Consider the following 13791-nt stretch of genomic DNA (forward strand, 5'->3'; position numbering starts at 1 on the left):
GTAGAGATGTTTGAAATGATGTGTTTACAGCTGCATTTTAGCAAAGAAAAGGCTGCTATCTGATCATACAGGAAGAAATCTGAGCCAACAGCAGGATACCTATGTGGAGGTCAGGAAAAGTTTCCTGAAATACAGATTCTTGACCTTTTTTTCTGAATTTATGAGAAAGATTTGCTCTGGTGAAGATGAGGGTGGACACTGGAGATAAAGCACCTGAGAGCAGACATGTTGCATCCTCGCTGAATATTAGTGCTGGTTTTGGATGTAAGTACAACAAATTGTAGAGTTAGCAATGGCAGATCCTAATCTCTCTCATGACTAAAATACTCCATCCTGGCTGAACACCTCTCTATTCATTAAGTGTTTCTAAAGGGTAGTTTCTAACAGTCAGACATAATATTAAATACATATTTTAACCCTCTTGCCATCAAAGCATGGTCTTACCCATGGCACTTGACACAAATGTCTTGCACAAAATTGTTAATTAAATGGTTATTCAATTGCATTGAAAATTCAATCCATCATCAAAATCTTAAATTTTAGCAAGTCTTCTAAAAAGTGATTTCTTGCTGACATGCACCACTTCTCATCAGTACATGTACAACTTTATGCTTATGGCAAAATCATTGGGGAAATTGTAGGGATTTAGTGAAAAAAAGAAAATATAGTCTAGGTATAACATCAAAAATAAAACTTGAGTAGCCTTTTGGTAGTTCTTAGCTTTTAGCTCTTTATAATCTGGGCTGGAGTTCAAATGAATCAAGACCCTTCTACAAATCACCTTGTAAACTGAAATTATAGGCTGATTTTTATATTCATGCAAAATATAAGTGTGGGATAAGATGAATATAATAAACTCCAATGTGCTGTTATATACAAGTCTGGTCTTATTGGCCTGTTATTAATAGAGTGAGCATGATCTTGCTGCCATCTTCCTTCACTTTATTTTTAAGTTCTGCCTCTATCCTTAGAAAGTCCATTACTATCTTTAGATTATAAATATATATTTATCTAACTGTCAACTAGTAAAGTTACAGTTTGGTTTTGTTCTCATGAATCTTTAGTCCATGTGAGCTTTTGTCTAGAGACAGAATCTAACCATTCCCCCTAAGTTGTTAGTGTATGTTTGTCTTGTCACCCACTGTCTCTTCAGTATTGGGCACAGGAGACCATCAATACATATCATGGAATGAAAAAATTAATGAATTTGAACCTTCTAAATTCTCTTGCTAGGTTCCACTTGGAGCCAATAGTAAGTGATTGCAAGACTGTCTCAAAGGGAAGAGCCAGATTGAAAGCTAAAAGGCTTTTGTGAGACTAGGATTTGCTGTTTTGGGCAGCAGATTAATTTACCTGATTTTTTTTTAAACATTTTTTAAGCTTTTCTTTTTTTTTAAAGGTTTTATTTATTTATACAAGAAGTGGGGTACAGGCAAGATGCGCGGAAGGGTGAGAGGAGTCACCAGAGACAGAGTGGGGAACAGAACAGGCAGACTGACAAAATACACTGCTGAGGGGAGCAGCGGGCAAGACAGGAGAGGTGTGCCGTGCCATGTGGGATCCTCGCCGGCCGGCCGGGATTGAACTGGCACTGCAGAGGCTGCAGACAGCTTCACAGTGCAGCACTCAACCGCCTGCGCCATGAGGGGAGGCCCTAATTTACCTGATTTATTATAAGACTATACTGATGAATTTATTGAAGGATGAAAAGGAAAGGTGTGTTTTCTTTCTAATTACATTTTTGAGTCTTGAGGAATGTGTGTGTGCTACATATATTATAAATATCCCTATACCTTTGGCATTACTTCTGGTTTGGAGATACTTATATTTTAATCTCTCTCTCTTTCTCTCTCTCTCTCTCTTTCATCAATTTATCATCTATTAATGTTATCTACTATAAATTTATGTGTCTATCAATCCATCTTTCACCTGTTTGAGTATATATATATTATGTATGGAACATATACACACACACACACGTATGTTCATACTTATTAAACATAAAAAGCACCAGAGACTCAGTTAAGAGTATGGACTATCAAGACTGCGAGGATTTAGTTTTTGGTTTGAAGTACTAGCCGTGTGGCCTTGGGCAAATTGCTTGACTTGTCTGTGTTCCATAATTTTATCATAAAAATTGTGAAAATTGGTAGTATTTACTTCAAATCATTGTGGTAAACATTAAATTTATGAGATAATGGGAATAATGCTTGAAATATTCTAAGTGTTTCTCTAAGTGTTAGTTTTTTAAATTCTACTCAGTTTTCCCACTATCTCTTATTTTTGCACTCTAAGTAACAGATTAGTAATATTTCAAAAAGAACATATCAGGTAATTTGAATGAGGTGAAAAAAGTCCTTAAGAAAAAGCAATTACTTTATTTATCATAGAAAATACATAGTAACACCCATGCCTATTAAAATTATAAAGGAAACATATCTCAGAAGGAACAATGTTGCATTCAGGCTTGAATTCTGAAAAATAAAATTTATCAAATGTGTAAATTCAGAGGGGCGTTCTGTTTGCAAACAAATATTAAGAATTAAAAAGCCGAAACGGCAGACTTCTGCTAATCTGCTAAGGCAAGGCATAAATTGTTAATCAGACTCCAGGCCACATTGTTTCATAGCAAGTTTAATAAAAAGTCTGCCTGGAGGAAGGAGAGGTCTGGTGGCTGGATTTTGAAGGCTGGGGCAGCACCAGCTCATGCTTGGGGCCTCCAGCTCTCAGGACACCACAATCCTGGTTTCCTTCGAAACTAGCTCCTTTGAAAGGACTCAGACTTATTAATAGTTATGAGCAGAGGCTTGAAAAGTTACATTATTGTCACTAGTGTGCATGAACTCGAAAAGGAAACACATTGGAAAAAAATTTATCCAAGAGAACTTTTTTGCCATTTGGAGAGAAGAATTTTACCTCCTGGCACTGATTGCGCCTGACTCTGTGCTCACACTTGTCAGGACACCCTTATCTTAAAACTGTTATCGTGGGATGAGAAGGGATATATTTGCCAACCAGTTCCTCTTTTCTCCCCAACCTGGGTTTATCTATTCCATAAGCCATCTTATATTGGTGGGCTTTTGCAGTCCAGGGAATCAAATAAAGCATTTTCTCGAAGTCTTGACTGAGTATCATTTTTAGGAGTACTTGTCCATCAGGTAAAACCTGCATTGGAAAGACTTGGAGCACAGTATTTCCAAAGCAGTTGGAGACTTATGGGGGCTTCTGTGGATTGCTGAATTTAACATACAGCCCAAATTTCACTCATTGCTTCAAAGGTTTCAAGGCATCATGGGTAGCAGTGCCTTCCTTAATTACAAAATCGGACAAGTTTAGCTCTTGCTTTTATTTATTTATTTTTGTGATTGGTTTCTCTGAGCAGTCATGATAAAAAGATTGCCATACGGAGGAACAGGGGGAAAAAAATAACCATTTAAAGATCCATTTTAGCTTTGTGTCAAATCGGTAAGCACACAGAGGCTCTTTTACTGTTCAGAACATCCATGGTGCAAAGCGAAGTTCTTGTTCTCTAAAGCCTGATTAATCTAGCATAGGGTTTCAATAACTTCTCCTTTCTCTGTCCACTATATAAAAATCTTTCATCAAGTCACATTAAACTCAGCCTCTTGAGAGCATTTTGCTCTTACGTTGCACTTCATATTTTAAATAAAGTAACTGTCCTATTTAGTGTTCAACTTGGTGAGAAAGTGGTTAATTCACATGAAATCTAGACTAGACATCTTGCTTCACCCATCCCTCTATTATGGGCCTCTCTTTAATTTAATTTTTTTTTTCCTGAGCACATAGTGCACATTCGTTTAAATTCAAGGGGCAATGTTTTTAAGAGAAACAAACCACAGTTCTATGTGAGACATTTTGGAATGTGGCACCTGAGAATTTAAAGCAAATTTGAGGAAGAAAGGGAAGAATGTGAAATAAAAATGTTAAATATGGGAACGGTATTTGACATACCTGCACTTATTTCAAAGGCAGGTAAATATACTTTCTCTGAATGCAAAAATGGTTGCAGAGCTGGATCTGGGGGTTGGGACGGCCTACTCCTGCTCACACCAAACAGCCTTTCATTCTGCTGGCATAATTAGGACCTGGCCCACACATCTGTTTTTTGATCACAGAGCCTTCTTCATAGAATCAATTCTTTATGAAACACTGACAAAATCCCAACTACATACTTTTAAACAAGTAGTTTAATATGAGAATAATTGCTGAGACATTCAGTAGCTGGACTTGGTTCAAATTAGGATTCAGCAGTAATATAACAGTCTTGGTAGATTTCATCATCTTGTATTGGTGATTACTTAGTCTGACCACATAGTTTTTATCTGTGTTAAATTAGAACCTGTTGCTAAGGAGAACAGAGAATATTTTAGTTGAATGTAAAATTGAACAGTTTTAAACATTTTATTAAATAGATGATAGTAGATTAATGAAACTTATTTTTTTAATCCTGCAAAAGGAGGTTTAGTCTGTGCAGCTAAAAATATGATAAGCTTATTTGTATGACTGAAATCTATACTATAGGCTAGAAAGTTGGTTTTTGAAGCAAAACTGCATACCTTAAAATATAAATCAACATCTTAGAAAATTTGAGTTCATAGTTTATAAAGCTCACTTTTAGAAAAAAAAAAATTCTTTCTTTTTTTTGTGTATATAGTTAAGTTGATCTGGATTTTCTATAACTTATCAAATTAGATTTAAATGTAAGCCTTTTTGTTTGCCACCTTATAATCCACTATGTAAACAAGTAGGCCATTTATTGTTTATGACACATTGTGCCCATGAGTCTGGCAAAGCACACTTTTAAGAGTTCTGAATGAACTCATACAGTCCAATATTGTGTCAGCATTCCACACACTAGCATTAACCTCCATATCTTTTAATTAAGGGAGCTAAGGCTACATTTTAATTGAATTACTATTGTTTAGTCATTTTGACTGTTTTAAATATCTATTAATTTCCCTTTAGTTTTTGTTCATCCAAATAAGAAGGAAGAGAACTAGGTCAATCATTTTTCAATATGATGTTATTCATTATCTAACTCAGTGGTCTTCAGACTTTTGGATTTCATGGAACATTAACAGCTCTTTTTCTTTTTTAAACAGGGGAAGTTGACATTGGGTTACTTGCCAGATTTTCATTTTGCCAAGGGAAAAAGCAACATAATCAATCCATACACCACCATATAAGAATTAACATTTTTATCACAAAGAAGAAGGAAGGTCACTCTCTGAGTGCTTTAAATTGAATAAATTGAGAATATGAGAAACACAGTAGGTTGTCATCATTTTTCATATGACCACTCTCCAGTAATACACATTTTTTTCAAAGCTGGGCACAAGTTGGGATAACCTGGAGATTTGTTGATTTAGATAAAGCCCACGCAAAACTACCATCAAGTCATTACAGATAAAACAAAAACCTAATTTTTAACCTGTGCCTCCCATGCAATAAGAGCTTTACAAAATAAAACAATCACATGAAATTCCGAATGAAGCCTAAATGTCTACCTTCTCCATAAGTTTCCATGTCTGCGCCTTCACAACATATTCATAAATAACAACAGTGGATATTTATATTTCCTTCTTGATTTGTAATGCCAGCATTAAGTGGTGATGATAAAAAATCAATAACCAACAGGTGATGATAGATCTCAATAACCAACCAAAGTGTGTGTGTGTGTTGGGGGGGGGGTTGGGAGAGACAGTTGGAGACAGAGAGAGCATATGAACTTTATTATATCCATGGACAAGTCATTCCATCTTTCTGGTTATCTTTTATCTCAAACAGACATGATGGGTACTTGGTAAAGTTGTTTCTGAGCTCCCTTCTGTGTCTCATAGTCTCTGACTATATTTCTAATTCATAAACTGTTCTTGAAGGCTGGATTAACTGCATTTCTTTTGAATGGTGGCAGCAGAAAGGAGTTTAATCAAAACGACTCATCAATGTTAACTATACGTACTATGTTAAGAGATTATTTTTTTCCTTTCTCCCTTTTACTGTCCCTCCCTGCCTTCTTTCCTTCCTTCCTCCACCACCCCCTTTTTTGGGGATGAAATTTTATTTGGTAAAGAAATCCTTCAGAACAAATACTGAATTGTGATAGTAGTGAAGCAAAAAAAATCATGGTCATAGAAGAAGAAACTATATTTTTAATACATCGTATAACAGTGGAAATAAATACAGTCTTACTCAACTCTATTCATCATTCCAAATGCCATCTCTCTCTCTCTCTCTCTCTCTCTCTCTCTCTCTCTCTCTCTCTCTCTCTCTCTATATATATATATATACACACACACACACACACACACACACACATAAAGTTTGCCAGTGCACTAAGAAAGGGCTGACACCCTTCGAGGGTGCTGTGAGCTTGAGATGTCCTCTGTCAATGAAATGAGTAGTTGTCATTTTTAGTTACCTCCTAAAGTACCACTTCCGACATAAGGCGCTCTCTGAAGGCAGCAGAAGATAATTTATTCTTATAAAAAGTACCATTATTATCCACAAATAGCCCACATGATCCTTTTTTTTTTTACTACAATTATAAACTCTGATGCGTGCTTGCAAATGGTTCTTCGAAAATGATTAACTGCAAACATTATTCTCTGCCTTAATATCTGCAATGCTGTGGTCAAAATAATCAAATCCTACCCATGCCCTCTGCTGCTCGATATTTCTCAGAGAGTCACACTTTCACTTCTAAGATATCACAAGTGTTTGTTCACAGCACATTCATTAAGTGCTTGACTCTAACAGAAATTCCCTGGAAATTAAAACCAAAACAGGGCTAAATAAGGAGGCTAAAGTACAACATTTTCCTTTTGACTTACTATATAAATACACAGAATGCATGACAATTACTTAGGACAGTGCATGGTATATAGAAAAGCTCAGTGAAGATTAGTTTATTACTTTATTATTTTTTGGATGTATAAAAATTCTGAGTCTCTTGCTCAGTGTTTTTTATCTTGGTTTTTTTTTTTTTTATATTGGTCAGTACTTTTATCTTATTTGCTATTAGGCATGCTTGGGGAATTATGATGTCTAGTCTCTCATCAAGCTATACCAATGCAGGATCCAAGTGGGTGACTTATATTTGGTCTTCATCATTGCTCTCTACGTTGGGTTGCAGGGGTTAGGGCAGTCATCTGTTTAGCTTTCAGGATAATAAAGATCACAAATGGAAAAGAGTTTGTTTTTCAGAGCACAAAGAAAACCTCTTTCTTTGATTCTTATAAGATTTCACTTTGTAATAAACTTTTCTAGTTATTTATGATTCACACATGAGCATGCCCTTTAAATGGTGGTTTTTAAGGACAGTTTTCAAATTTGCATCCCATGGTAGAGAACACTTGTGTTCATCAACATGTCAATGGTGTAATCATGTCAATAATGTTGTATTTCATAGCTGTAGTCTATAAAAGGTGGAAATGCACCTTGCATAAAAGAAACTTCTAATCTTTCTGTGCCTATATTTCTCTCATATAAAAATTCATCTCATCTCTCTTCAATTTACTCATTTGGATACCTCCTCAATTTCACTTTTTTCTCATCCCTACAACTTATTCAATCCCCTGAAGTTCCTTTGGGCAGATCTACCAGTTTAGGACATTATAGAAAGAGGAAAACAGTGCTCAAGCCCAAAGGTATGAAGATGAATTATGCTCTTTGGTGGCCATTTTATGCCCCCCACCCCCTCCCCGTTCTTCAGAAGTTGTTCTGGTCCACAGGTAGCTCTGTGGACAGCAGGAAAAGCTTGTGGCCCTTGTCCGCCTACCTGGCACATCACATTAACAACATTCTGGCTTTAATCAAACTCTTACAAATCACAGCAAGGTGATCTGGTTAATAGTGGAAATGAACAGCCAGCAGTGTTGATGTAAAGCTACTCAACAGATGAAACAAGGTAAAATCATGTAAAATCATGTCTCATTATCTATGGGCCCAGCACCCTCTGCGCACATGTCTCCATTTATACGCCTGTGCTCAGAGCAGTCATTCTTCAGTAAGTTTTCTTTGTTGGATGAGATAACAATTCCTTGGAGAGTTCAGTCTGGAACATCAAGATACTGGTTGGATCTGGCCCTCTCTGGCCCAACCATTTTACTTGTGTAGAAAGTGAAGGTGCTCCACCTTTTGAGGGGTTTTGTATTTTTCCACTTTTAACTGTCTTCCCACTTTGTGAGTAATGGGGTTGCAAAGATTATATATGTTTGGTTCTATAGGTAATTGGGGAGACCCTGAAGGTTCTCATATGACTGCTTTGAAAAAGGGTTCATTCCTGAGGAATGGGAACTTTTAAAAAGGTGGGTCTATTAATCTTCATAAGAAGACAGCTAGAAAAAAATTTACTGTTTCTATCCAGGAAAGTGCCTCATTTTCCCAACTATCTTCTAAACAAAATAAAAATCCTACCGGAGGAAGAAAAAAAAAAATAAGAAAAGAATTAAGAGACAAAAAAAATCTGCCCAGGGGTGTGTGTGTGTGTTAAGGTTCTTCTTTCAACAATTTCCCTATTAGCACATTGTTCTTGAGTTTTTGTCTTTAGAATCACCACTCAGGAAAAAAATGTAGACTAGAGAAGGTGGGGTTATCTACATTTTCACCTTTTTGTGAAACAAGGTACACTCGGTAGATACTCAATAGGCTGAAACACTATAAAAATGCAATTCAGACTGAGCCACTACTCATTATTTTTATAAGTGAAACCCTAATTCCAATCAACCCCCCAAAATGGGCTGTGGTGACTAAGCGAGCAGCTCAGGCAACTGGCTCCTGCCGGATATTGTCTCATTTGGAACACATTTCAAACTGTAGAACAGATTTTTAAATTGGAAGTGGAAACCTGCAAACTGTCAGCAGAAGAGGCTGATTCACCTCCACAGAATTTATCTTACTTTAAGGTCCAGGCGGGATATTCTTAAGGAGTAGGTTACCCTCAAATGTGTTGTGCTACATCAAAGAAAAGAATTTAAGAAAACCTTTCTTCCAAAATAAGGATGACACATACATCTGAATAGCTTTCAGGCCTTTAATATATACTTATTTGAATGGGGACATGGTGACTGTTCATGGATCCTGGAATGAGCAATTAAACCAGCTTTCTGCAAACACTGCTGGAGTGGTGAGGGTTCTTCATGTGGGGCTTTTGGAGTCGTAACTGTAAAGCATCATTATTGTGTACATTAGAAGGAAGAAGTACAGTCTTGGTAAGACCAGAAATAAGAAAAATGTATACTGATGGTGATGATTTTTTTTTTTTTTCAATTAGTGATGGCTTTTATCTGGAATCATAGAAAAGTCTAGATGCTCTGAAAACTATGCATGGACTCTTGTGTTTTTAAAGTTAGAGGGACTCCACAAATGTTAGCCAAATAGTAATAATGATTTTGGCCTGACATTAATGTCCAAGTAGTCCTGGAGATCAGTACATTGTCTATGGGGAAAACAGCCATTACAGTGTCATTATTTGAAATAACAAAATCCATGATGTAACTGAACTACAGAGAGAAATGCATGGAGTGACCCACTAGAGGTCCCTTCCAACTGAAAAAGTTTTGATAGTTCAAAGATGTTGGCCTTATTAGTAAGTTGGCCTTCATGGCTACAGAGCCAGCGAGGGCTAGAATGAAAGAGGCCTGTGTTCAATTCCTTAGGAAGAGAGAGGATTTTTATTTAGAATGTTTATCACATTTTATCTTCAAAAAAATCCCTACGTGGGACAATCACTCAGTTAGTCCTAATTAGATAGTTGGAACTTGTTGTCCCAACTAATTGATACATTTGCAAGGGGAAGTGTCATTTGATGCCTTGAAACTGTAGTTGTGCTTTCCAGAAATTTTGGCAGTTTCAAGTATCTCCAAGCAGTATTTTGCAAAATAGATTTTTTTCCTTAAAAAGGAAGAGCACCTCAAAGCAAGTTTTCACTTGCAAAGCTGATGGAAGTGGTGGGTGGAGGAGGTAGGTACACATTTTCTGATAGTAGGCAACTTGGTGAAAATGATTTTGTTTCTATATAATATCTTTGCAGAGTTGGCATTAAGAAATGTAATTGCAATAAATTGATGTAAAAGCCAGATAGTAAAGGGACTAAAAGTCCCTATAGAGACACCAGTCTGTCACTTACTTATAATGGTAGCAACAGATAATTGCAGACAGGTACAGTCGAACTAAACCACTGCCATTTTCCTTCAAAAATGTACTGCTGCCTCTCATGTTTTTCTAAGGAAACTGGTTACTTCTTTTGCTTCAAAAGTATTCCATGAACTATCAAAATAGATAGGAAAAGATCTGCCTTTACTCCCCCCCCCCATACCTTTTTAATTAGAACACAGCAAAGAGCAAAAGGGAGCATGATACAATCCTGTGTAATTATATTTTCTAGTAAATTGTTGGATTTTGTTTAAGTTTCTGAGGCCAGATTGAAAATCTGGCCTCTGGCATAAACTTTGCCCTCCTCCTTATGACATAATGAAGACATCTGTTTGATCATATTCCCTTCCTTCACACGACTTGTTTTCCAGCTCTCTAAAATAGCAAACAGAACCATGCGAGTGTTAATACACAAAGGATGATGCTCAAGCTAAACTGGAAGAAATTTGTTTCTCCTAAAGTAGGCTCCTGAAGCTTTTCCTTTTCAGGTAGAATCATCAACAAGAAAAGAAAGGGAAATAAGGAATCCTTGGTCATTGGATAAGCATATTTGTTACTCATTTTTAGAAGAGTGGTGCATTAATTAGGGGGATCCCTGTTAACCCCTGGAGAGTTGGATGCTCCCTTGGGTGCTAAACACTAAGAAAGCCCACGATTTGTAAGAGTGCACCCCCTCCAGAGCAGCCAGCCATGCATGCACAAGTCACTCCAGCAACGCTCTTGCAGGAAAAACCTCTTCTTTCCCACATTAAGCTTGTCAGTAAGTGAAAGTGAAGACTGGCCGATGCACAGGCTGATACATCTTTGTAGTGTGAATATCATAAATAAAATGTCTTTACAGAAAAAAAAAACAAAAAACAAAACACGACAAAGGCAGAGTGAAATGTGGACTATTCCAGATGATTAAACTTGGTTCTTGAACGCTCTCAGCAGTTAACTCAGGTGAACACTTGCACTAACAGGGACCTGCGTATAACTCCCCATAAAATATGGATTTTATTGCAGCAGTGACAACACTTCTCAGCACCGCGCTGACCTCGCCAGCATCTCCCATCTCGAGATCTCCGATAACTCTTTGGCAGAATATCCAACTACAGACGGAGTCACCTGGCACTGCTGCAGCACCCGACATCGCAACGTCCCCTTAAATTCCAGAATGCACACATCGGAGGTTCTACTTTTCCTGAATCTGACACCCAAACCCAGGCGCGCTGGGTGTGCTCTCCAGCCAGCCCGGGGGAGGCACCATGCCCCGCCGCGCTCCCGGCCAGCCTCGGAGAGCCGGAGCGAGCTGCGTCGTGCACATTACTTTTCCCTGGACAGTGTGCTCCATTTTCATCGCCCAGTGTTGCACTTTCCTTGCAACCTAAGCATTTCTGTCCTACATGAGCCGGCAGGCGTTGCCCAGAACGTGCGAGCTAACAGTTCCCCCCTCTGTTTCTCAGCCAAATCATCATTTCAGCTTAAGTTGCCCTTATTGGGGACACTGAGGAGTTTTCAAGTTGCCCGATTTTCTGCCTTACGCCCAAAGCCAAGAGATGCAACTCAGCCAAAACAGTTCCCGCACAGCTCCCTGCGATGTGGGCAGGTGGAGATAAACCAAGCCCCTCACGGCTCGGCGGGTCCTGCGCGCATCCGCGCCCTTGGTCATGGATCCCCCAACTTCTCGCAAACGCGGAGCTCGGGGGCCGCCTCTGCTCGCGGGGAGACAGGCAGCGGGCGCCCCCACTGCGCCCCGCGGCCGAGCTGTCTTCCCCGAGGGCGCCCGGGCTCCGGGGACGCCGCGGGTCCGGCCGCGGCTGCAGCGCCGCCGGCTCAGCCCGCCCCGCGCGCCCGCCCGGCCCGGCCCGGCTCCGGGCTCCGCATCCTCCCAACTCCAGCGCGGCACCCCCGGGCGGAACCGAGTCCTCCTCTGATTGGCTTCCATCAACGCTACAGAATTAAAAAGGAAAAAAAAAAGAGCATGCACCACGGTCCTCGGAGACCGAACCCACCTCCGCGCGCCCGGCTGCGCCCCGGAGCCCCTGCGACCCGCCCGGGCTGCTCGTGCTCCTGCCGCGCCGCTGCGGTGGCCGCCGGTGCCGGGCTCGCTGCTGCGGCTGCAACTGCAGCTCTCGGGATGGGAAGGTTACCGGCTGGGGAGAGCTGGCTCTGGTGGGCACACACTGATTTGCAAGTGAATGAAGTGGGAGGGAGCAAAGCGGAGGACTTTGTGCGAGAGGCCCAGCGCCTGCCCCCGCCCGCCCCTCCCCTTGGCAGAAAGACTCCCAGTGTTTGAAGTCCTGAGCAATTCGCTCCTTGCAACACTCCCGCGGCCCCGGCTTTCCTGCCTTATTTTTTGTGGGGGGAGCTGGGAGGAGGGGGGCGGTTAAGACAGTCTCAGAACTTGCGACGCCGTCTGCCCTCCCTTCCCGCGGTCAACATGCACCTTGTGCTGTTTTCAGCAGCGCTCGGAGGATGTTCTTTCTTTACCCACCCAGCAATTGCAATTCCCAGGGACGTGGTGCCTCCTCGCGCTATCAGTTGGCCCGCGACGCACCCCGGCGCGAGCAGCGCGCGCTCGTGGAAGGCGAGCAGCCGTCTCCTGAGAGAGCAACATCGACGGCTTTTGCTTTTCCTTACAGCACACACAGGCGCTCTCCAGACGCAGGCAGACATAGCTCCATGCGTGTCTCCTCTCCTCCCAGGAAGACAGATTTTTTGCATAGCCCTGTGGTCTCTGGTAGGCTTTCAGAGTGAGTAACCCCAGGATGTTGTAGTGCAAAGCCACGCTTCCCTGGGTTTGCAGAGACCCTGGGAAGCGAGACCCTTCCGAGTCGCAGTGACTTCTGGCTGATTCCATCTTCCTCGGGGAGTTAATACAGGGACACCGAAGACTGTTCAAGTGGGGCATGTAATGATATTCATGATCTGCCTAACGTGTTAAGAGCTTTCTCTGAAAGTTTCCCAAGTAGGATAACCTCCAAATTAAACTCTTTGCTACACAGAGCAGTTTGAGTAGCTGTGTTTACAGTTGAAAAGGAATAATTTCTAATATTAGGGATCTAAGCTGCAAAAATCTTAAGCATGTCAAAACATTTGAAATGAGAGTAATGGTTTTCTGCATAGGAGATGTAGACATGATGGAGCCAGGCACTGCTGGACTCGGAGAAATTGAATCTAATCACCAGAGTGACTGCGCCCAGGGTGAGCAGCACCCCCAACCTGCTGTTCTGTGCTGCAAGTGCACAGGGACATTTCCACTACTCCGGGTTAAGGAAAAAAAAAAAAGAAAAAAAACACAAAAAACCCGAAAAGAACCTCCAGGCCACTTGGCCTCTGAGTGGTTAAATTGGTTGGAGGTTGGTCTCCTTCCCAACTGAGCTCTTACTAGAAAATCTTTTGTTTCTCCAATAGAAGTTCAGGCATTTAAATAAAGCCCAAATCAAAGTATTTCCTCTAGGCAGCCAGCGCTTCAAAGAAGTGTGCTTGGAGGGGTTTTTAGCACAGATGTTCCACATGTGGAGGATGGAAAGACTTTGAATTTCTTTCTCCGGGAAACCTTCCTCTAATGAAGAATTGCCACAAATTACAGAACGAGCCTGGCCATTTCCTCTTCATGAGGCGATTTAAACT

General features: G+C 40.5%; 1 protein-coding gene across 1 annotated transcript in view; it reads right to left on the reverse strand.

Annotated features, from left to right (window-relative positions):
* The window catches only part of CDH6 (cadherin 6), a 124154-nt gene extending 111793 nt beyond the window's left edge, over positions 1–12361 (reverse strand). The window contains exon 1 of the mRNA XM_037530653.2: positions 12171–12361. The gene's annotated coding sequence lies outside the window, so the exon portion shown is untranslated. The remainder of the gene's footprint in view (positions 1–12170) is intronic.
* Positions 12362–13791: the final 1430 nt, after the last annotated feature.

This window comes from Talpa occidentalis, unplaced genomic scaffold, assembly GCF_014898055.3.
Source record: "Talpa occidentalis isolate TD23 unplaced genomic scaffold, MPIMG_talOcc4v2.1 talOcc4.6, whole genome shotgun sequence".
NCBI lineage: Eukaryota > Metazoa > Chordata > Mammalia > Eulipotyphla > Talpidae > Talpa > Talpa occidentalis.